This window comes from Mus musculus, chromosome 5 (assembly GCF_000001635.26).
Source record: "Mus musculus strain C57BL/6J chromosome 5, GRCm38.p6 C57BL/6J".
NCBI lineage: Eukaryota > Metazoa > Chordata > Mammalia > Rodentia > Muridae > Mus > Mus musculus.
In genome coordinates, this window is record NC_000071.6 from 148,145,653 (window position 1) to 148,167,541 (window position 21,889).

At 45.6% G+C, this 21,889-nt stretch overlaps 1 protein-coding gene and 1 long non-coding RNA gene across 5 annotated transcripts in view; both read left to right on the top strand.

Moving 5' to 3' along the window:
• Positions 1–21,889, top strand: part of Mtus2 (microtubule associated tumor suppressor candidate 2) — a 358,791-nt gene that overhangs the window by 188,378 nt on the left and 148,524 nt on the right. The gene's annotated exons all lie outside the window — the stretch shown is intronic.
• Gm46928 lies at positions 4,360–14,530 on the top strand. Its single transcript, XR_001785022.1, has 2 exons — positions 4,360–7,403; positions 8,020–14,530. It is a non-coding gene; the product is annotated as a predicted gene, 46928 (long non-coding RNA).

A 21,889-nucleotide genomic window follows, 5' to 3' on the forward strand; every position in this document is an offset into this window, starting at 1 on the left:
TGTGTGTAGGAGTATGTGTGTGTGTTGGGGTTTAAAGTATATGTGTAAGGGTATAAGTGTATATGTGTATCTATATGTGTAAGGATATGTGTGTGTGTAGGGTTAGAAGTGTTTATGGGGTATGCGTGTTGTTCATTTCTGTGTATATAGGGGTGTGTGTATGTATCGGTGTGTGTAAGGGTATGTGCGTGTGTGCGCACATTTGTGTCTGTGTCTGTGTGTAGGTATGTGTGTGGTATCGTGTGGCATGCTGTTAGAATATGCAGGGCAGCATGGCCCTCCCTGCCCAAAGAATCAGCAGAGTCTGGTGAGTTGATCTCCCACAGTGAGTTGTTTAGCTTCTCATAGAACACCAGTGACCTTCATCTCCGTTTATGTGCTTCTGGCTTGTTGGGTTAAATATTGCCCAAAGAAGGCTGCACTGATTTTCACAGGCTGCATAGATGCTGAAGAGAGCAAAATCATGCTTGATGCTCTACCAAATGGAGATTTAATGTAAAGTTGAGCAGCATTTTCTTAGAGGAAGCTCATCTGTATTCCTGTGTGTAGGCGCCACACTGCCCCAGCATTTTAAGTGAAATAGCAAGCATTATTTGGAGGATGAAAGGATCTGAGTGTAGGGTCTCTTCTTTGGCATTGTCATGTGAGAGGTGAGTGCTTACGTGTCGGAAGCATTAGCAGGATGCTCGTGTTGTGTATGGGAGCCTGTGTCAGCAGCCAGCCAGACTGTACATAGAGCTCGCTCATTAACCAAGCTGCCTCTCACTTCCAGTTCACAGAGACAGCTTCTCTTATCAGGCCTGTCTGTGACACAGGGCTTCCATTCTCGCTATCCTGTTGAAGTCTGACAAGCAGATGAGGACCTTTTTTAGTCACAAGGGCTACACTGTCACACCCTCGGGGAAGAAGTGTGCTTCTGAGAACATCTCAGAGGTGCTAAAAGAACAAGTGTGAGCATGAGCATCCTGCATCCCGCGTTCTTATTGGCTGGCCGGAGCCCAAGCTATGTTGAGTACCTCTCTGTCTTGTGAATATTTGGCTCCAGAAGCCCGTAGATGTGTTAGAAATGGCTCAGCAGGGAGCTGCAGGAGTAGCTAGCCAATGGGAAAGAAGCAAAGGTCTTATGTGAGTTGCCTGGAAGGGAGACAGAGTGAGGGCGGCTAGGAATCTCGGCGTGAGAGCCAGGGTTAGAGAGAGCATCCACCAGGGCAAGAAAGTAGGGGGGAAATGCAGAAAGCCTTTTAAAGGAGGGTTTGTGATTAAGGAGGTATGGTATTCACTTTCCAGCTTTGTGGATGGCGCTCTCCTACCGCAATTAACTACTTCCACAAGAGCTTCCACCAGAGGCAGGTCTGAATGAATGATCAGAAACTTAGCTCCTACTGCAGGCTCCCGAAGCCCTGGGTTCTGAGTAAACCCCACATTGGGGGAACCAGGGTGACACTTATAGACACCTGACTGAGAGTCCTGTGGGGTGAAGGAAGTCCTGGAGAGGAATGTTTTTAATCTTTTGATGTGGAGCCTCTAAAAGCCCTACATGCATTACAATTAGACTCAAGTGCTAATGATCTCTGACCCTTTTCCTACTGAGCCCTGCCAGCTGGCTGCCTCTGCTCACCGCCAACCAGAGTCTCCCACATTGAACAGCCACAGCTCCCAGGTGCAGATAAACCCAAGTGAGGCTCACTCAGTCGGGATGAAAGGGATACGCGAGATCCTGGATATTCAGTCAGCTCTGGAGCGCACTGGGTGGTTTCCTTCCAATTGAGTGTTTGTCTCTCGCTGTTGTTGTTTGGTAAAAATAATTCTCCGAAACAGCGTTCTCTGCCGAGTAGTGTTGATATGAAATTCTTCTCTCAAGCGTGGCAGCCATCCTAGGCTCGAATCAGGAGGGACTGGGTTCACTATTTCATAAGGCTTTTTCTTCCTTTTGTTTGGTGTGTGTGTGCATGTGTGCATGCATGTGCGTATGTGTATGTGTGTGCGCATGTGTGTGAGGTAAGGGGGACTAGAAGCAGGATAAGGTTAGGTGCATGCAAACCTGCAGTTCAGCTTTAGCACATGCACTAAGAGACTTGGACTCTACGTCTAGAGAATGGTGATTGAGGGTCAGTCCGTATAGTCCTAAGAACCATTTTGGTGGTGGGAGGTGCTACTCAGGGAATAAAGAACAGCCTTTGTGTTTCATTGTGCTTTCTTGCTCTGTAAGGAAAGGACACTGCGCACAATCAGATCTCGAACTGGTGACCAAGAATCCAGCCTGACTTAGGGATTCTCATTCTAAAAGCTGGCAGGCTGGCCCTAGGCAGAAAAGAGAACCAAATAAGAGGGAAACTTTTCTTCATTTGTTTCTAAGGTAGAGCTGGTAGAAGGGTGTGCAATGTGTGTGTGAGACCAGAGGATGGCTTGTTGGGTCTCTTGCTCCTCCGTGTGGATTCCAGGAATCAAACCCGAGTTCTCAGGCATGGCAAGTGCCTTCGCCCACTGAGCTATCCTGCCAGTCTCTCTCATTTAAAAGCAGCTTCCTTGGGCAGCCAAATGGCTCAGCAGGTAAAGGATAAAGCCACCCAGTGTGGGGAGCGGGTGTGGCGGCAGTCCCAAAGGCGCCAGGGACTGCAGCTAAGTCATATGACTTGCACCTGACTTCCTCATATAAGACACAAACATCTTGAGTGCTGCGCAGGTGTACCAGGATACAGGTGAATCCAATTTGGTGGAGATTTGCCCCTGCTGCCCTGATTAGCTGAAGCCTCGTGACTGGCGAGGGGGCGTGGCCTGCAGTGCGTGGATGAGAGAGTATAAAAGGAGTGAGAGGCCCAGGGTTCGGGGGAGATATAAACAAGAAGAATCAGGGAGATATAAACAAGAAGAATCAGGGAGATATAAACAAGAAGAATCAGGACTGAATAAACTGCTGTTAGAAGGACTGGTGGTCGCGTCGTTCTTGCTGGTCGAGAGCGAGCGCGACAATTGGTGGCCCGTACGGGGAACCGACTCCCCCACCGAGTTCAGAACTTTCAGCAGTCAGTGGTTGCCGGCAGGGTAAGTTCACGGTGAGTGAAACTTGCAACCCCAGGAGTTTGGGAAGGACCTCGGATAAAATAGAGGTGAGCATAAAGTTGCCAGGAAGTAGGCACAAAGTAACCCAGGAGTTTGGGAAGGACCTCGGATAAAATAGAGGCAAGCATAAAGTTGCCAGGAAGCAGGCACAAGGTAACGAAAGGTTCCCGGCTTTGGGACAAGTTAAGGTTCCTGGTTTTGGGACAAGTTAAGGTTCCTGGTTTTGGGACAAGTTAAGGTTCCTGGTTTTGGAACAAGTTAAGGTTCCCGGGTTTCGGCACCAACTCTTACACGTGTTCGCGACCGGCCAGGAAAGACGCAACAAACCGGAATCTTCTGCGGCAAAGCTTTATTGCTTACATCTTCAGGAGCCAGAGAGCAAGAGAGCAAGAGAGCAAGAGCAAGAGCTCTATTGCTTACATCTTTAGGAGCCAGAGCGCAAGAGAGCAAGAGAGCAAGAGAGCAAGAGAGCAAGAGAGCAAGAGCAAGAGAGAGAATGGCGAAACCCCGTCCCTTTTAAGGAGAATTATCCTCCGCCTAGGACGTGTCACTCCCTGATTGGCTGCAGCTCATCGGCCGAGTTGTCGTCACGGGGAAGGCAGAGCACATGGGGTGGAGAACTACCCTTGGCACATGCGCAGATTATTTGTTTACCACAGGATGTCAGCGCCATCTTGCAATGTCGAATGTGTGGGCGGCTCCCAACAACCCAGTGCCAAGCCTGATGACCTAAGTGTGATTCCTGGTCCCACCTGGTGGCAGAGGGAAATTAACTCTCACAAGTCCCGTGACCTCCGCAAGCATGGCCCTGACAGATAAATGTAATAAAACGGCTTCCCGAAGAGGCCACTGTTGTTTTGCTGACACCTCCTGAGTCACACCCTAGCCACCAGCTCCCCACTAACCATCAGCTGTGCTCCATTGGAACAGAGGCATTGGTATATGAAGATAGGAATGAGAACGTCACACAGCACAAACCCACCGTCCCTGCCCTGACATCTGGAGAGAGATGACAGGATGGTAGCTGTCTTAGGGTTTTACTGCTGTGAACAGACACCATGCCCAAGGCAAGTCTTATAAAAAAACAACATTTAATTGGGGCAGGCTTACAGGTTCAGAGGTTCAGTCCATTATCATCAAGGTGGGAGCATGGCAGCATCTAGGCAGGCATGGTGCAGGCAGAGCTGAGAGTTGTACATCTTCATCCAAAGGGTGCTAGTAGAAGACTGACTTCCAGGCTACTAGGGTGAGGATCTTAAGCCCACACCCACAGTGACACACCTACTCCAACCAGGTCATACCTATTCTAACAAGGCCACACCTCTAAATGGTGCCACTCCCTGGCCCAAGAATCTACAAACCATCACAGTAGCCTTGTAAGAACAGCACCTAGTAGGAGGAATCCCTCTCTGGTCCTCATAGACTGCCCATGTGATGGTAGGCAGGTCACCTCCCGGTTTACCGGGGCTCTGCTCTAAAGCCTGAGTGCCTGCTGTGTCTTCTGTTCTGAAAGACATCGTCCACACAAGGCCAAACCATCCATAATCTTAGCTCTTTGGAACCGAGTGCGTCAAGAGTGGATACACTTTGACCTGTGAACAGGACGCATGCTCAGGAAATTGAAGCATTTAATAAATAACGCTTTATTAAAGTTAAAACTAACAGATTCATCAGACCCAGTACTTTGTGGGGAATTATATGTTGGAACTGTCCAGTATCTTCTTCTTCGAGAGTCTTGACTCTGGGTGAAATTAATATTCTAATTTATTATAATAAGATGCAAATGCACACTCAAGCTTGAACTCCACCAAGGAGAAAATGACAAAGAGAGCTCCGGACCGAAACGTTGTTTATCTTCATTAAAATCTGACTACAGGGCTGGAGAGGGGGCACAGCGGTTAAGGGCCCTGGCAGCTCCTGCAGAGAGGACCTGGGTTCAGTTTCCACACCCACATGGCGGCTCACAACCATCTGTAACTCCAGTTCCAGGGGATCCGATGCTCTCTTCCTGCTTCCAGGGGCGCTGCATGTAGTGCACAGATGAACGGGCAGAATAGCGTGTATACACATAAAGTGGAAATTAAAATGTATAGAGAATCCTTGGACAGTTCAGCATGATGTGAGAGGGAGCAGAGCAGCTGCCTAGTGGCTATCCTGTGCAGCTACAGTGAAAACCAGATTCTGGGGAGCCTTCTGCTTACCCCACTGTTTAGTGGGTGCCCTCTAAAAATTGTTAATAATTTGGAACAACGCATCCTGTCTTTTTAATTCTCTGCTGACCCTGCCAATTGTGTAGCAGTCCTGTAAGAGAGAAGAAATGGTATTTTTCTAGATTTCTCTCTGTGTTGATTCATTCTTACTTCCAGTGTATCTCTCCGTGTGTTTTCTGCGTGCCAGGCACTCTCGTAGGCACTTAATTTTATGTCTGTGACATGCTTGCATTGGTGGCAGAAGAATCCTTTTCTTTGTCCCTTATAAATTTTTTTCTTCAGTGACTTTTTCTTGTTGCTATTTTGCATGTGTTCGGGTGACCGTCTCTCTAGGTCGCCCAGTGTTTACTGGTCTCAGCCATTCTGCTGCGAGAACTTGTTTAGGATTCCAAGAACAGAGTGGGAAAAGACATTGTTTAGCAAATCCATACCATAGGATGTTTCTATCAGAGTCAAAAATGCCTGCGAGTCTGAACTCTCCAGCCCCACTTGCTCTCTGGTTTTGAATCTCAGTTGGTGCTCATCAGTCCTCAATGTTAACAGCCTTGTGGGTGGGTATTCAAACGTCTTTATGGTGCTCAGTCTCTAGAAATTGCTTCACCTTCGATTCTGTTTATCTATAAAGCTCTGTTTTATTAGTCTACTATTTTTCTGATCATTGGTACTATCTCATGTGAATGGGATGGCTTGGGAACCAAAGGAGTAGTTCCCGCATCACTCTGAAGAACAACGTTTACTCCCTCAGAGAGAAGCAGTGTTGGGGAATTGAATGATCAGGGGTGAAAGTAGCTATTGATTCTCTCCCAAAGGTTAGGATGCTGAACAATCTACGAATCTAAGAAGATCAGTGGAGTCAGTCTTACATCTAAAGACCCTTGTGCCTCGAAGGTGTCTCATGACACTGGTAAGAAGCAAATGTCCCTTTCCCTGGTTCCTGAGATTGAAATCACAAAACGTAACTGTTGGCTGTGCTTAGCCTCCAATAAACCGCAGACCCAAATCCAGGTCTTGCTCACCATGCTTTCCTAGATGAGTTTGGCTCCGAGGTGCTGGAAAAGCAGACTTAGCACAGGGCACAGAAGGTGCACTGTAGGCTGCACGTGCAGAAAGTCATCTGATTTCTCATCAGTTAGCAAAACAATGTGCCTTTAAGGTAACAGTTGTTTTTCTTCTCCCCCACTTCTCTCAACCCTTCTTGGCTCTGTTGGTCCATTTGTCCCAGCTGTTTTTGTACCACCCAGAAGTGGCAATGTGCCCCGGCATTTACTCAGCAGTATGTGGTGTGTTGGATATATGGGTGGACTTTTAATGTCTTCTCTTTATCTCCGAGATGATCAAGAAACCAATTCACTGAAGAACAAGAGAGAGGAGGGTCCTGTGGCGATTTGAACACTCCAGTTTACGCTTCCCCCCCCCCTTGAGAAATTCTTCACACCATTTAAGCCTCGACATTAAAAGGAAGAAAAAAGAAATCTAGCGAGCCGTCAGAACCAGATCCAGCCTGCATGCTCTTTTAGTGGTGCTAGTCACGGTTATTCATACTGAATTATACAATTCTAAAGTATTTTATGCCGTGCAAAAATCGTTGAGTATACACTGCAAAAAACATGTGATAAACCCGTAAGAGTCCAGCCAAACTGCATTCCACTTTGCAATCTAGAATTGCCCTCAATTTGCTTAATGAGTCTCTTGCTCTTTATTGATTAGAGACTTTAATTTGCCTTTCAGCACAGCTCAGACTGTTCACCTAACACCCACACAATCTGACGTGAGACAGGGATTTCCCCTTCACAGTATTATAGAACTTGACTGGTATAAATTGAATGGCTGGTTCCTTTGTCCCAGGGAGGCAAATGGTAATTATTTATGGCCAGGATTTTGTGAAAATTAAATTCCCAGAGATTTATGTTCTGCAAGGATTAACTCTTTGCAGTCAGTACGAAATGCCTTTGCCCAGTGAGCAATTTTCCAGCCCCTGAGTTGAAGCTCCTCCCCCATCGATCCCCCACCTCATACCCTTCCTCCCCTCCCCGCCCCCACACGGGCTCCTTGCTGACAACCATGCAGGCTCTTCACGCCTCAGTTCCAGTATTGGCCAGCAACACGTTCATTAATCAAATAGATAGCTTGACAGTAAGTATTTTAAGTCTTATATGTATAAGCCAGGTCTCAGAGTTATATTTTTGAGGCTCGCAATATATCACTGTTCCATTCTGTTGTAGAAAATTACAATCTGAAAACAACGTAAGAAAAGAATTCAACATTATCTGTGTATTGCAAACCTAAAGTTTATATTATCTGAATACAGAAAACCTCCGGTCTGCATTCATTTTTTAAATAATAAGAGGTGTACTGTGTGGGACGGCAGCGGGGGGCTCTCACTTTTGGAATGTGTGGGCTAATGGGTAGAGAAACATAAATATTTATGGGTGATTATAAAGAAAAAGGTTTGATTTCATTTGCCCCCCGGGGAGGTGGAATTGTTCCTCCATCCATAATTACAGTCATTTTCCGTCTGAAGCTTCTCTATGCACAAATAGAGAGGAAAATAGGCTCACTCCGTTGTAGTAGCCGTAAGACAACACATGCTGCCATTCAAATCTTTGCTTCAGGCTGGTCACAAAGGGATCATCGGTGCTCCGTGTAAACTGGGGGTGCGTGGCATTAGACGGCTGTGTTATCTCTGGCGTTTCTGTTGATTGTTGGATGTATTGGACTCACTAATGATTGCCTATGTGTGAAACAATAGGTCCCACGGATAAAACTGAGCTTTTGCCTGTGAGCATCTGGCAAACAGCTACTGCCTGGAAACTCGCAGTCACATATCTGTGGCCTCAGTGATATATTTCATTTTTGTTGTCAATGAAACAGAAGTTGACTCATTTCTTCCTGTGGAATGGAAGCATCTCGTTTAAATATCACCTGTATTTCAATCTACGTTATTGAAGCATTACAGCTGTCCCCAAGGCGCTGAGGTCACCAGCCACAGGCAGTTGCATGTTCTTTCTGTGTCTTGAATGGATTTGAAATGGACAGAAGCATGAAAAAGAAGCAGAATTTCCTGTAACTGAGCTTACCTTGGTCACTGGTCATTCCTGTTGATGGCAAAGGATGAGACGTCTCCCCTTCAAGGAAGCCCAGTGATTGGCGGGTTGAAAATATTTTCTTCGGGGAATTATTCAATGACATTGACAGTTTCCTATCATTTCGATGCAGACTTCAAAGGCCCTGAATGTGTCATTGCCTCTAGTGGGGATGCTTGGCTCTCCCCTTCCTCTAGGTCCCTCTTCCTCTAACACTTGGCTCCATGGAGGCCTTTGTAGCTTGATGATGGGAGCTATGGTACCCACTCCTGTTCTTCCTCCTACTGCTTGGTAGGCTGTCAGCCTTTCTCGTCACAGAGCCCCATCATGGAGACCTCTGTTCTCTTTCCTGCCTGGTGGCACCCGGTGCTACTCCCATGGCATATCTTAGTGTCTTAGTCCACTGGAGCGGTGTCTGTAACAGAATACCTTAAGCTAATTAACTTATTAAAAAAAAGAAATGCATTACTTATGTTTCCAAAATCTGTACACTCTTAGTTCTTATAGAATCACTTGAGAAGAAGGACCCTCAGCTGAGGTCTTGCTTCTGACAGATTGGCAGGTGGGCATGTCTGTAGTATACAGAAAGGCATGCATATACATGCACACCAAGACACAGATGCATGTGCACATGCACATAAATGCTTGCTTGCCAAACTTTAAAACTTGGATGATTTTATAATTATCAGGGAAAATCTGAACATATATTTGTTTTATAGTGTTACTCCATACTTTAAAAAAAAAAACAAATCCTGCAGGTTTTCATAGACTTCCAATTTATTTCTCTGTTAACTATTTAGCAAAGCGAGTCCCTTTTATCTTAAAGTAGCTGTAGGAATTTTCCCCCAGACTTAGAAGTTTTATGGATGGGTTATAAATAAACTCTCTGAAAAACTAGTAACAGTTGCTGTGTTCTTAAGTCACTGCTACTATGTGGGCGTTGAGAGTGGATGGGATTTATCTCAAATTCAGAAGATAAAAAGAAAGAACTTGTTCAGGGCTAAATTTGGTTCATCAACTACTATCTTTGGTTGATTTCCAAGAGGATTTTCTTTGAAACAAAACAAAATAAATTAAAGAGGGAAGTAGTGATGTACACCGTTAATCCCAGCACTTGGGAGGCAGAGGCAGGAGGATCTCTGTAAGTTTGAGGCCAACTTGGTCTACAGAGTGAGTTCTGGGAGAGCCTCGGCTACAGTGTCTCTCAGCCACCATCCCCACCCCAAATTAAAGAAAGGTGATTTTATTTTGCTTTGTCTTTGTTTTTTATTTTTGTTTTTTAAATGGCTTTTGATTGTTTCTCTGTAAACCCTTTATGAGGGGAGTGGATTGCTGAGCTGTCTTTAGTGTGCTAGAGGGAAGGAATGGGTGACTAATCTCAGCCATCACAGTCAGAAGCCTCATGAAGCCCGCAGCTCAGTTAGCCGCTTCACCTCGGTACATCAGTCCATCGAAAGGAGTAGCACCAAAGGAAAGGAGTGGCAGATGGAAGCTCAGTATTGGTTTTTATTTCCAACACAAGTATCATAGAAACAATGCAAGACAAATGTCTCTACAAAGGGATGAAGAAGCAAGAGCAACGTTATGGGTCACTCAAAGGAAATAAGTTGGGGCCCATGCTGGCCAATCCTAAGGTGTTTAGCTCTCTCTGTCTGGAAAAGTAGTTCATGCATTTTTCCCAAGGAATTCGACTTTATAGGCATCTTTGGCCATCTGCCTAGGCGTCCTTTAATAAGTGTACAACCACTCTATAAGTACAGAATACAACTGAGAAGTAGCTTCATTCATTTTCACTTGTTTTTATGTGTAGACAGCATTGTGCTCCTTGCAAAATCACTTACCTGTCCTGCTATTGGTGAGGCAATTTTGTTCCTTTTTACAATTTAACAAACTTAGACCAATTTAGTCTCAGTGTCTCTCTTTTGGGGGGGGGAGGGGCCAATAAACTGGGAATGACCAGTTCCAGAAAGTCACAGCAAGATTTCTGGGCCACAGTAGCTTTGCTTGAGCCCTGTTTCCTTAGCACCGTGCATCCCTGTCTGGTTCTAGTGGTGACAGGTGCCTGCTGATGGGACCATATTTATCCAGGTGATGAAAGCAGATGATTGTCTTCAAGAGCCAGCAGTATAGTGAGTGGCAGGGAGTGGCCTGAACCATTGACACCTGTGGGGCTGAGACCCTGAGTCAGCCTCAGGAGGGAACATCAATATGGATGGGTTTAGCATGGATCTGTAGAAAGCTGTCTTGTTTGTTTGTTTGTTTGTTTGTTTGTTATGGGAGAGAGGTCATGTGTGTGGAGGCCAGAGGACAACCTGCAAGAGTCAGTTCTCTCCTTCTATCATACAGGTCCTGGGGATTGAACTCACATCATCGACTTTGGCAGCAAGCTGCTTAGCCAACTTGTTGGCCCCCAAAGTTGGCTGCTTAATGCTGGTGCACCCAGGCTGTGCTGGAGCTTTGTTGCTCTTAATCCCAAAGGATTGGCTTTGGAGAATGAGCCTTCCTGTTGGCATGCAGCAGAACTTTAGTGGTTTTGAGCTTTATGTGCGTGATTAATGGATCAAAACAGAATAAATATTACCCAGTTGCCAGGGCTGGCACTATCATAATAAAATTCATATGAATGATTTTAATGTGTTTTCCAGTAAAATGAAATTGCTTTCAAAGGTATTTTGGAATTTCCGATATATGGGGAACTTTTACAAAAACATGTGCCTTGTGTTTTTAATCCAAAAACTTTCCTTGAACACTTTTGCTCATGGTAAAAATAATGGCCAACTCTCTCTTGCTTTTTGTTTCGAGTGTATCTTTAGTGCAGTGATTGCATCAAAAGTGATTACAAGGTTGTTCCAGCCCACCCTTGTCTCTGCTCATGTTGCTCAACTGATATGTTTGTCTCTTTTTCTCTTGAGCTCCCCTGCTGTGATGGGGACATTTTCCCAGATTTTAATAATCTCCAAGGAACGTGCAGATGACTGTGGCTTGCAGTGGACTTAACCTGAGGGGAAATTCTGCTGAGGCCCAGACTTTACAATCATATCTACTTCCCTCTCTCCCTTCCCTTTCCTCTTCCCCCGAACCCCCACCCCTATCCTCTCTTCCTTGAAGACATCTTGGCACCTCATTTCAACCCAGCCCAAACTGGGCTATTCAGTATGAGCTCTGTGCATAGACTCTGCCTGCGCTGGCTTCTGATCCCGGCTAGACTGCAGGTGGTGAAGGCTATTGAGAAGTCAATGCGGAATGTTCTTGCTATTCATGTGAGGTGTAACGTAAGTGCTGGCACACCTGGGAAACAGTTTCACCAGCCAAAGTGTGTTAACACATCCTAAGTCCTCCCAACCATCCCTAGAAGGCACCAGCCACCTCCTCCTCTATAGTGACTTAGAATTGGCTGGCAGCACACTGGAGTCCAGTGAATGTTTCATGGAAACATACTCTGTGTCGGGGTCTTGTTTAGATTCTTGAGGCACAAAGCAAGGAGGAAAAGGTTCTACCTTTCTAGAGCTTACTTCTAGAAGATACGAGCAATTCCGAGAAAATGCATGTCCATGGGTGATAAGTAGTGAAGAATCGAAAAAAAAGGTAAGAAATCAGAAGCACAGAGTAAGCTGGAAATTAAAATTGGGTAGGCGGCTGGATTTAGCAAAGATTTGGGAATGGTAACGGAGTTGACAGAGCTTGTTTCTGGAGGATATATACTGGCAGTTAAGGCAACCAACACACTAAGAAAGCTCAATGCATTCTGGGAGTATCACTCAGGCCAGTGTGGCCATGGGTGTGAGCCCAGGTGAGAGTGGCCAGAGATGGGCTGCAGGGGAATATAGCCTCAGGTTTGAGAGCCATGGCTACAACCTTAGTCCTTACTCTGAGTGCACTATGAAGCTAGGAGAAATTTTGAGCAGAGAAAGGAAATTTTGCATTCATTAATATGTTGGTAGAGACGAGTGTAGCCACTCAGTAAGGCCCGATGTGATGATGAATCAGACTGAGATGGAGCGGGTAGGTTAAGGACTGTGTTTGGGGTCTGAGGAGTCCCGGTTCCCATTGGAACTGTTAATTAAATGGTAACTGTCCAATAGACTTTCAAATGCACAGGGAGTGGAAGAGCCTTGAAGTTCAGGGGAGAAATGGAGGGGGAGAGATAGAGCTGAGCCCTGTAACGGGAGGTGCTTAGGCCCGGGACACTCCATTCCACTGAGTCCTCGAGTGCAGGTGGGACAGCACTGCCTTGGTTGGTTTTCCCACTCGGAACCTCTGTGGGGATGTCCTCAGAGGCTAGGGACATCAAGGACAGACCTTCACTGCTAGCATATTCCTGTCTGTTAACTAACTTCACTGATCTCTTGCTCTTTTAAATGGCTCCATCATATATATAAATACCATCACAGGTATTTATCATGCCTGCAAGAGGCCCTAGGTTTCAACCTCAATCAGAAAAAAGAGTAACAAGACATGTGTATTTTAATATATGTGTTTAATGCTTTGTGTGTATGGATATATATATATATACACACACATATATATATACACATATATTAAAATGTGTGTGTATATATGTATATATATATATACGTATATAGATATATACATAATCTATGTGTATATTTTAAAACATTGCGTGTATATATACATGAGTATAGATGTACATATATAATTTATTTATGCATATATATGTAATTTGTCTCCCAGTGGAGGTAGACTTTCCTCTAGACTGAAAAGTTTCTTCAGTGCTAACCCATTTGAAAGTGGCTTTGCTTTCTCCTGTTAGGATGGGCTGAGTAGTTATACACCATTCTAAAATGCGTATGTTCAAGTCCTGCCTCATAGTGTGATGGTGTTTGGAGGTTATTATGTTCAGATGTCAAAAGGGGGTACCCCCATGGTAGAATTAGTATCCTTAGAAGAAGAGAAGGTGCTAGAGTTCTGGCTTCTCTGAGCCATGCTGGGGTACAGTGAGACACCCTCAAGCCATCTGCTTGCCGGCAAGGCTGACCTCTCTAGGACCTGACTCCGCCAGTCCCTCCATCTTGGGTGTTCAGGCTCTGAGACTCTGAGAGATGAATTTGTGTGGAAGACGTCTGCATTCTACTCTTCGGTAGCAGCCAGGGATGATGTAGGTATTTGCAAATGCTAATAGCAGACTGCACGTAGCTGACAATAACTTTGCGTGGACTTTTAATATGAAAGAGAGTTTTTCACACATTAACCCAACCCTGACTGTGAGCCCAATTTCAACCTACTACTCAAATAGAAAACTGGAAGTTTTTCTGAAAGGGCTGAAGCATGCTCCTTATTTTTCTAAATTAACTCTTAGCAAAGCTGGCTTTAAACCCAAGCAGTTTGCAATCTGAGGCCCACATGCCGTGGTGTCTATGGTGAGCCCTGTCCCGGGAAGCTGGCTTGAGAGACAGTGAGTCTCAGAAGTCACATGGCCTGGCTATGGCCTTGGCGGTGATCCCTGCAAAGTTCAGGAGGCCACAGTGGAAGGCACGGGTCTGAGTGACAGTGTGCTAGCTTGGGGGGATGTATTGTCTGAACTGGGCAGAATGCAGCTGTTCCTGGCAGTGAGTTCTAATGCACACTCTGTGAATCGCAAGCCTGAATTTCTCCTGTGTGTGCCGGACTGTGCTGGCTTCTCTACATCCCCGGGGGTTGTCCAGTGCCCGTGTTCTGGCACTCTGTCAGCAAAGAGCTGCTTTGTGGGTGTTTCTGGTAATCCAAGTAGGACTAGCCCCCCATTAACTCTGACCTGTGCTATTGTTGCAGTGGATTATGGCAGTGATGTAAGCTCCCATTGCAACCCCAGGCAATCCCATTCCAGTGATTCACCTGGAAAAGAAACCGATTGTTGGCCTTCTGGCCTAGGCTCTGACTGCAGGCCAGCCATCAGAAACAGTGTTCAGGCAAGCAGCCATGTCACCTGCCTGCCACCTCAGTGTATGGAGCCATTCAGGAGGAACAACCTTGTCGCCTGATGCTGTCTCATGGCTGTGTGGCAGGTAACACCCAGGAGTTTGTGGACAGCGTCCAGGTCTGCTGATCAGACTCTCATATTGCATGTTTGTCCGAAGTGTCTCCATCTTTAGCCTTCTTGGTTATCCAGGACATGTAGATTGAGTTTGAGGGTGTCTTTTTGTCTGACAGCAAGCATCCGAAGTGACAGGAAAATCTCTGGAAAAAAAAAAAAGGCAGTTCTTGATGACTTCAATGCTGCACCATTGGCAATAGGATTTTCAAGAATTGTTTAAACCAGGGGCTCCCTGGGACCCTGGCTCAGAAAGATTATTTAAAAAGCAATGTTGAAAGTTGCTCAGCAGACCTGATGATGAGAACAGATTCTAAAGCTTGTCTCCTAGGTAACAAAGATGCTCCCACTCCGATAGCTACAGTAAATACCCACAATCTCTGTTACCCGGGAAGTTCTTCTGCGGGGTTCGTAAAGGGAGATGGACTATAGTAAAAGTGCCAGGCTGGGAAATGGATGGTGAGCTGCTGGGTCCAAGAGACTCTCTGATGTCAGATGGGAGCTGGACATGACTCCCTAATCCACTTACCAAATGCTAGCCATGGGCTACTCTGGGGTATCTAGTGAATTGTCTGTTCCTTGGCTCAAACAAACTTCAAATTAGGCTCAGGGAGAAAAAGTAAGTTTCTTTGTGTCTCTTAGATTGGGCTGGGTATGGCTGTACAGTCACTGGTAATGACTATGGCGTTTTATAATCGCTAATTTCTATACTCTCTCCAGTGAGGATTCCAGTCGTGGGCGCGTTGGGGTTTTGATGCGGAGAATAAACTGCAGCCAGTATTTCCCAAGTGGTAAATAAAGCGCGGGAGAGACATAAACAGCACGGAGGTGCGTAAGGACGCCATAAATCTTGAAATATGCTTTGTGCCGAAATATTTTATGGCAGCCTTGATGGTACTCGGGGACAATTCATTGGGTAGTAAATCACTCAAATTAAGTAATTTCAGCACATGAGTGTGTGTGCTCGTAAAGTTCATCTAGGTCTTAACTGTTTTGATCAAGTTTATGAGACTCCTGTGCTTGCAATTTAATGAGGACGTGCTTTGATAGGGGGTCTGTGTTAGTTACAGATGCGAAACAATAGGCCTGTCACTCTCTTCAGAGCCCGAAACCTCTTTGTTAAAAATGCTAACCACAGGACATTTCGGTACGCTCCTGGAAATTCCAGCTATTTATTTATTTATTTTAAAATATATTTATTTATATATACATATACTATGTATTTGTAATATCTATAACATATATATCACCTACATTATATATGCACATATGTGTACATATATTTATATATTATATGTGTGTATACTATATTTGTATATATATAATATATATAAGTATATATATGTGTATACACACACACACACACACACACACACACATTGTATCTGTCTTCAGACACACCAGAAGAGGGCATCAGATCCCATTACAGATGGTTGTGAGTCACCATGTGGTTGCTGGGAATTGAACTCAGGACCTCTGGAAGAGCAGTCAGTGCACTTAACCACTGAGCCATCTCTCCAGCCCCCAGTTATTTATTTTTAAGCCCAATGGTTACATTATCTTTGAGGTCATGGTATAGGCCATGGTAAGGCCAGGCTGTATATAGGGCACTTGTAAACAGCACCATTTGTATACATGTACAAGACCCAGCAAGGATGAGGAGCAAGATGGAGAAGTCGCAGTTTAAGAGAAGACAGTTGGTCTTTGTGCACAAGAAGGGGGTGGGGCACTGGGAAGAGGATTCCAAACAATATGTTTCATTTAAAGAAAAATAATGCATATATGATTTCTATGTGTGCAAGTGCTTTACTTGCCTGTATATTTACTTGTGGGTCATATATGTGCCTCGTGACTGCTGAGAACAGAAGAGGGCGGTGTATTCTCTGGAACTGGAGTCAGAGAGTTGTGAGCTGCCAAGTAGGTGCTGGGAACCCAACCCAGGTCCTGTGCAAGACCAGCAGGTGCTCTTAGGCACTGAGCCATCTCTCCAGCCTTTCCTTCCTGCCTGCCAGCCTCTAACTGCAGAAGGTGGAGCCTGAATTAGAGAGAACCTGCGAGGCAGAGAGGCAGTGGTGACCAGTGGTGAGGTGCAACGTTTCTGGGCCTGTGCTCCCATTTAGGGCAGCAGTGGCAGCTAAGTTTGTCACACTAAGTCCTCTGTGTCAGGTAGCATAGGTACACAGAGGAAGAAAGTCAGGGACAGTTCCATATGGTCTCTCAGCCTAACCTGAGCCCATCCATTGGGGCGTAATAAAAATAAAGAACATTTCTGACATGACTACCACCACCACCCTGCCCCCAAGGGTGGGGCCATTGTTCTCCCAGGCTCTGCCCTGGTTGCAGACATTGCTAAAGATAAAGCTGGCCTGCGTCTGAGCATGCACATTCCCACGGCTTCTCAGAACCTTGTGGGCAGTGACTGAAGGGGCGGTTTGGAATGAAAGGGTATTTTGGAGTTGAGGCAAAACTTCACAGTCACCTTCGATGACGCTGTCAGTTAATGTTCTATCCTGTTCAGAATCAAATCCCAGGGAGGTCAGAGACACTGTCGGAAGACAGCGTCTTGAGAGAGAGATTGAGAAAAAAAAAAACAACCCACCGAGTGGAATAGCCTTGTGATATGTTGAAAGGACTAAAAGAACTTGGTATTTTAGGAGCATCAAATGCTGGGGGGAACTTGGAGGTGAAGCTGAAAATTGGTTTGTAGAGAGCCCTGAAGAAAGGTCGTGTTGAGAGCTTGTTGTGGAGCCCAGAGCCAGGGGTTTTGAAAGACGACAGATGCACTGGGTGTGTGTTCTAAAGAGATCATTCTGGCAACGGGACAGGAAGGATTGTCAAAGTACAAGCTCAGCATCGCAGACACTGTCAGAAAAATCAAAGCAAGATACATAGGCCAACCTGCTGCAAATTTAATAGATCCAGAAAACATCTGTAGGTAGGTCCATACTTTATTGGATTTTGTAACTTTAATTTTTAATTTTTTTTTTTTGAGACAGGGTTTCTCTGTGTAGCCCTGGCTGTCCTGGAACTTACTCTGTAGACCAGGCTGACCTCAAACTCAGAAATATGCCTGCCTCTGCCTCCCAAGGGCTGGGATTAAAGGTGTGCACCACCCCTACCCAACCTTAATCATATTTTTAATGATGGTTCTTAAACACTTTAACCTCCCCTTTAGCCTACAACCCATCAGAGGCAGTGGGAAAGAAAGGATACAGGGGAAGTGGACCTGTTTAGAAAGGTTCTTTGGAGCAACTCCCGTCTGTGTTGTCTGGAAATCAGCAGTTCAGCTCACAGGTTAGCAGGCAGCGGCAGCTCCATCCACTCACTAACACTCCACGGATACACCAGCAGTCTAGTTTGGTAGAGTCAAGTTAGCAAACAAGAATCAGCAGCAGTGGTACTACCTAGTAGAGACAGCCAGGCCTTAGCCTTGGCTTGCATCAGCAAGAGAGGCCAGGAGGGATATCAGGAGAAGTTCTCAGCTGTGCCTCTCTCAGAGAAAGGAAGATCAGCAGAGACTCAAGCCCCAAGCATTGCACAACGAGCTGTACCAGCAAGCCAGGCTCTGTCTCCATCACTCCGTAGAGTCCTACTTATACCCTCCAAACATCCCATGTCCTCCACCTCAGCTCTCTAGTCTGCCTCAGCTGACATCACTCTGTCAATCATCCTGACTCTGCAGAAGCTACAAGAAACCGAGGCACAAAAAAAAAAAAGAAGAAGAAAGAAAGAAAGGAAGGAAGGAAGGAAGGAAGGAAGGAAGGAAGGAAGAAAGGAAGGAAGGAAGGAAGAAAGGAAGAAAGAAAGAAACAAACCAAGGCACACCGCCAGAAGTTTTTTGGACTGTTTCTCTGTATGGAATCCCAACAAACAGAACTCAACTATGCATTGTAAGCTGGACCAATACACGTGTGTTGTTAGCACAGAATCCTTCATCACGTGTCCATTCATGTGCTTGTCTTAGCAGACCATCCTCTCTCCTGTGTCTGCTTCAGCTAAACGTTCCATCACGAGTCTGCCTCAGTCTTTCACCTGTGTCCACTTCAGGAAAACACTCCTTCACATGTTTGCCCCAGCAAAACACCATCCAACACAACTGACTCTCCAAAGAACCCTTAAGTTTCCGCCTCAGATTCTTTGGTTTTTACTTTTAGGTGTGTGTTGGTTTATTTTTCAATTTTTGTTATATGTATATATGTAATTTTGTTATATATTCAATTATATATTATATAATGACACTGTATATTCAATTATGTATATGTATGTATTCAGAGCTGGGGAGGTGGCTCTGGGTAAATCCTTGCTGGGCACAGTGGTACTCATCTGTAATTCTAGTGCCTCTGTGATGAGATAGGATGGTGGAGACTGGAAAGTCCTGGGAGGTTCGTAGGTCAGCTTACTTGCTGTGTACAGCAGCTAACAACAAAGTAACTTTATCTCAAACAAGAAGGAAGGCGAGGACTGACGTCAAGGTTGTCCTCCAGTCTCTGTACATGTGCCGTGGCACATGTGTGCCCCCACACAAATACGTTTGTGTGTTAATCCACACTGTCCATCTCTGGAACCATTTTAGTCTGCAAAAATGAAACTCTGTATTCGTTAAGCAATAGCTTTCCTCTCTCACAGCTCCGTTCTTTCTTTGTAAGTTTGAGTACTTTAGAAACCCCATTTAAGTGGAATTGTTCCGTCTTTGTCTCTCTGTGACTGGCTTGTTTCACTTAACGTAACATCCACCCATGTGTTGGCTTGCAGGGTGACTCTTCGGGAAACCCACACGTGGGCTCTGGTGTATGTCTTTCTGAGCATCCTCTTTCTCTTACACTAAGCTTTTACACCTATATTAAAATGTCTCTACACACCCTTCACCCTGGTGGTGCTGATACTCTTTTCTGCTTTGAAGCCAGAAACTCACAGTTTCTCTACCAAACTAGACTGCTGGTGTATCCGTGGAGTGTTAGTGAGTGGATGGAGCTGCCGCTGCCTGCTAACCTGTGAGCTGAACTGCTGATTTCCAGACAACACAGACGGGAGTTCCTCCAAAGAACCCTTCTGAGGCAAGGCCCTAAGAGACTAAGGATGTCTAATCTCTCAACTCCTCAGGTTGTGGCTGGGACAAAGTTCATCTGTGCCTTCCCAGCTCTTCCCCCACAATGCAGACATAGACACTCCAACCTTAAACTCTAAATATTCTGTTTTTGTCTTGCATACTCATGGTGGAAGCAGCCTCAAGGAAGAGAAGAGGCAACCCTTCATTGTGAGTCATCCTGTCAGGAACAGAGTGATGAGAAGGCAGAGGCTGGCAGCCTAGGCACTGGGGAGTGTGCAGTAGGGGTAGAGATGGAGGACAGAAGAGAGGGAGGGCATCTGGAGCGGCAGTGGTGTGGGATGGTGTCCTAGGACAGGAAAAAAAAACCACCAGAAAACAAAGAATCCATGTGAGATAAAGTCCCAGAGATGAACAGATGCCAAAACACCAGTATAGTGTTCTTTGGTTTTTGTTGTATTGTTGGGGGTGGGGGTGGACTTTCAAGACAGGGTTTCTCTGTATAGTCTTGGCTGTCCTGGAATGTTCTCTGTAGACCAGGCTACCCTCAAACTCAGAAATCCATCTGCCTCTGTCTCCTAAGTGCTGGTATTAAAGGCGTGCCAGGCTTGTATTGTGCTGTTAATCTGAGTGAGTATCCTTGCACTATCAGTCCAAGGGGACTCTGGGAGAGATAAGGGAGGTGCAGAGAGAATGGACCAGAGAGAGAACAGGAGGAAGAATGGGAAGGAAATTTACTTCATGGAGGTTCTCCTGGAGATCTCTGCTCGAGAGCGACAGCACTGCCTTTGAAGAATGCAGACTGTGGCACCACCAATGTGTTTCAGGGGTGTCTTGGTCCTGTTACAGGGTCTCTCAGATCTTCCAGCACTGTCAAAAGAATTTACCAAACCACAAAGAAAGATGCAGCGAGTGAGATCATGTAGTGAAGGTGAATGGAGCCATTCGTTCAAGACAAGATTGGCCCCGGGGTTCTGGGGCACATGTGCCTTTGTACCTATCCCTCCAGCGCGTGTGTGTGGCATCTTCCCCCCCCCCCAACTGATGTAGTTAAAATATGCATCCTCTCTTTCCTCACCCCAAACTTAAGAGAATAGCTAATGTCATGACCCCTGGCTCTTCCCCACCCCCTTCCATCTGGAACTGGAGCCCCACAGGTGGCTTGAGTTCCTGTCCCATGAAACACTTCCACTCATTCACTCATGGCACCGGAATGTATTAGCATAGGAGAGAGCAGCTGTGGGGCTATGGCTCCTGGTCACCGTGTCTATAGCATTCAGGAAGCCAGGTAAGAGGGAAAGAGCTGCTTGGGTCTCACTGCCTGCCTTGAACAGCAGAGCACAGAGAGTCCCTGTCCCCTGTAACCGCCCCTCATCACCAACACATACACACACAAAGAGCCTAAAGGGTCCTGGACTCAAGTCTTGCCTCATCCGTATGTTCTGTCTCAATTCTGGTTCTCAATTCTGTCCTTACGTAGAAGATGACTCCTATGCACTCTATTTATATTTTTAATTTGTAGTTGTCACATGTTCAGAGTCAAGGCTATCCAGCAAGTAGATCATACTTTGCCATGCCAGTCAGTTCCCAGGCATGAATAACAGTAGTAATTTTCCAGGTTAGGTGATGTTGCCCTAATGTTGCCCTATTGCTTGGAGCCCTTCTGTGACCTTTCACCTCTGCTCCCATCTGCCTTTGCAATGACACAATCCAGACTGAGATTCTGTTGGTGAACGGCATCACAATCCATACTCTAAAAGATGATAATTAAAAAGAGGTTCTGAGTAAATCACATGAGCTGCAAGGTGTAAACAGCAGAGATGGTATTAAGTAGCTGAAGTGAATTCTCTGTAGTTTCCTTGGCTCACAAAATCAACATCAGAATGTTTTTGCCAGCCTAGGAAGGGCTTGAGGAATTCTGACTGCTTTCCTGCTCGGGAATTATTGTTAAGCTCTCATGTGCAGACTGAAGGAATCCCTTTTGTTAAGAATGGGTTTAATGTGTTCCATACTCATGAAACCATCCAAGAGAGAAATCACCACCTCTCTTTAGTAAATACCAGGTGTTAATTGTTTCGTGATTTGAACTAAGCATAGCAATGCCAATCAGCCTGGAGTTGATCCATACTTTAGAGTCAGGCATGCATATACAAACATGCCATGCTAAATTTCAGCTCATGTTGGCTGGAATATGTTCTGTTGAGGTGGGATTGGCCTATGTGTCTCATTGTCCCCATGCAGCGTGACCTTAAAATGTGCTCATGGACAGTATCATCTTCTTTAGGTGAACTTCCACATTTCCATTCACTTTTAGCTTCAACCCAACAAGAAACGTTTATGTCAGGGAGCATAGGAAGGTGGGTAATGCGCTTGCCCAGCAGATATGGAGCTCTGGGAGTTATCTCCAACATGGAGAAATAATGTTGAAAGATACAAAAGAGTAAGTCCATATTCCCTGGGGAAC